This window comes from Lynx canadensis, chromosome C1, assembly GCF_007474595.2.
Source record: "Lynx canadensis isolate LIC74 chromosome C1, mLynCan4.pri.v2, whole genome shotgun sequence".
Classification (NCBI taxonomy): Eukaryota; Metazoa; Chordata; class Mammalia; order Carnivora; family Felidae; genus Lynx; species Lynx canadensis.
In genome coordinates this window covers 24,889,507-24,892,827 of record NC_044310.1, presented here as the reverse complement: position 1 = coordinate 24,892,827, position 3,321 = coordinate 24,889,507, and positions in this window count along the sequence as shown.

The window sequence follows — 3,321 nt, the reverse complement described above, 5'->3', positions numbered from 1 at the left end:
TGGTAAGTTTCCTTACTCGTGGCTGCTATCTAGACTTTTCATCCCCCGGTGGGGGACTGCGGGGGGAGTGGGAAACACAGGCTCTGAACAGCAGGTGAAATCATCAGGCCCTGCAGGAAAGGTGGTTACGGGGCCAAGGAGACAGGGAAGTTGGCAGCTTGGAAGCCCCTGCGCTGTCCTCTGACACTTGGGGAAACTGAGGCCCTGGGAGGGTGGGATTTCACTCCAGGTCCCCCGAATCCAGTATGCAGTGTTCTCACAGACCTTGAGTTTTTATGAGCCTCCACTGTTCCCAGGAAGGACAGCAGTTCCAGCGTAAATCCGTCCTGATTGTTTTCACAATCTGATCATTTTTACAAGCGGGTTCCACTTACTGATGATGTGACATAAGAGATCTCGCCCCTCTCAAACGCAGTTCAAAGCTCCCCACTGCCTCCCACCCAAACTGGATTAGCAAAACCCAGAGGGCCTTTTGGACTCTGGTTTAGATAAGCACAGGCCAGCTGTACCTTAGAACAGGTTATTGCTTGATGGCTCTGAGCTGGCACATTCCTTCCTCTCCCTCACCCTGCAGCATTCCCCGAGGGCCACCCACACGCACCTTCACACACACCCCGTGGCCATGAGAGGCCTGAGCACCAGCCAGTAAGATCTGCTTCTCTTCTAACTCTGCGCGTGACTGTGGACAAGTTCCTCACCTTGCTGAGCCTCGGTTTCCTCAGATTTGTAAAGCGGGGGTGCCCGTCACCCTCCCTGCGGAGGTGGTCGTGATGCTGCAGAAAATGTAACTTGCCTTCTCCCCGTCCTTGCCTGTCCCTTCTCCACCAAGTTCGTGGAGTCAAAGGCTTTGCCAAAAGAACACCCATTTCCTGTTTTAAATGATGGCTGGGTCAGGGGTTTCCAGGTGCTGGACTGGGACAGCTTCGCACTGTGGGTAGAGACCTTCCTGAGGACAGGGAAGAGTCAAGGAAGATGCAGTGTGGAACAGACAACCTCTTGGGAGTGTCTCCCTCCTCTGTCTCACCCAGAGGCCCATGGGGGGACATGAGAGGGACTTGGGGCAGAAGCAGGAATATCAAGGGCGGATAAGCTTCTTCTGCAGCCACTTCCATCGGTGTCACTGTCAGTCAGCACTGTCCTCAGCACCCAGGCCGGGGCCCTCAGAGACAGTGGAAGCTCCTGAGAGCTTCCAGGTGAGCAGGTGAAAAGCTGCCAGTCCTCCCAGTCCTCGGAGTGTCGCTTCTACATGCAAAATCTTCACCTGCCCCTGCTGCCCCACCCTGCCAGGCCAGCTCAGATGTCATCCCCAGAAATCCCCAAACACCAGCAGCTGTCTAGCCAGGGTTCACTGGTCATAAGGGATTTAGATCCACCGGGGCCATGTCAAATAATAACAATTACACTTACTGGTACTTAGTCTGCACTGGGCAAAGTTTGAAGCATTGGCCATATATTGATTCACTTAATCCCCACATCCACCCTATACGTTGGTTGCTGTCGTTTCCCTCATTTTACGTATGAGAAAATCAGGCACAGAGAGGTTAAGTGACTTGCCCGATGTCGTGCCACCAGCAACTTAAATTCACTGATGTGAGAACAAGCAGGAAATCAAACCTGCCCGGAAGATGGAGATCCAAAGTCAGGAACTGAGTCTGACGCAGGCTCTATCCAGGTCTTCTCTGTCCGCCTCTGCTTCTGTCTGCCTCTGTCCTGCTTGTGTGTGGCCCAACACACGTCCCTACCCCTGGGCCACGGGCTCTTCCAGGCTCCTGAACTGGACCTCTTCCTAATTCACGGACCGGAAAATCTAATTGGAGAGTCAGCCAGTGGTGTGCCGGCAAATGTTTAGCAACTGGCTCCTCCAGGAAAAAGAAAGCCCAGATTTGTAGCCTTCGCCAGTTTCTGTTGTAGAAACCCCACCATGGCCGACTCAACGCCACCACGTCCACCAAATGTGGAGTCGGCCACGTGCGTGTGGTGTGCACAACCCACTCATGAACCAGGACAGCCAACGCATCCCGCTGGCACCATCGCTACCATCGGTCTAAGACTTCAACGGCTGAGTCAAATGTCCACCGCTGGCCCCTCGGTTGTGGCTGGGATCGGGTCAAGTGATGCAAACGTGGCCACCAGAGCTCACCCCTTAGCACAGCAGGCTGTGGGAGGTCAATTTCCGAGAACGCCTTGAGGCCCGTGAGGTTACTGAAGACAGGTTCCTGGCTACTCCATATCCACTTACCCCTCCTCATGTCAACACATCTGGTTTCCTTTTGGGGAGATGTACTACAGATTGGGGTTTCACCTGCTGCTCCAGGTTTAGAGCATGGGCTCTAGGTCTAAGCCAATCAAGTACAGACATTCCGGTCATGGTGATTGGTTCAGGGGTGGGACCTACCCCAGTCCCGACCAGCAAGACCCAGATATTTGCTGGGGCTTCCAGAAGAGAGAGAGGCTTGACTGCAGGAAACCCTGCGGGGAGGCTGTGAGGCTGGAGCTGCTGACCCCCCCAGGAGCCTGAGGGTGAAACCGGCTCTTAGAACAAAGCAAAGTGGAGAGCTGGAGACACAACAGTGAGCCCTGAGGCTGGCCTGACTCCCGCACTGTCCTGTTATGAAAGCCAATAAATCCTTGTTTGGGTTGGACTTTCTACACTTGCAGCCACGTCTTGGCTCACAAGGCCTGTGAGGGCTCAGAGTGAATTCCTGAAGGCGAGCTCCATGGTGACTCTTGGTAGAGTCACTTCTGTCTCACTCAGAATGCCCCACAGAGGACCAGCCTTGATAAACTCTGGGGTCATTAATTCCTGCATCTCCCTCCTCCACAATCAAAACATTGACCCACGTGGGAAAAGTGGATTGAAGGGGACTTCTTGGTTCCCTCAATCATGGGAATCGTGTCCCAGTCAGGGCACTTGCGGTGGACCCCCGAAGATAGGCAGGGTACTGGGATGTGGCCGCCCCCCCACCTGGGAGCGGGCGCTGTGAACCCCACTGGACCCCCATACATCCAAAAAGGCTTCATTCAGAATGAGACAAACCTGGGTGAGACGTGTGTTCCTGCCACTTAATTACAGCATGATCCTCGGCAAAAACAACAACAACGAAACAGAAACGAAAAAAACCCCCTCTTGGTTTTCTGCCTCCTTCAATAGGGGGTGCCAGGCACCGAGCACTTGGCTCAGCAGCTGGGGTGAGGCCAGCCCACGGGAAGGGGCCATTTCCCTCCTTCCCCAAGTCTGGGGGGCGGGGGAGGGGAGAGGAGCAATGGATAAGTGCCCCCCAGCCCCGCCCTCGCACGGAGCACGCGAGACACCACCGCCAC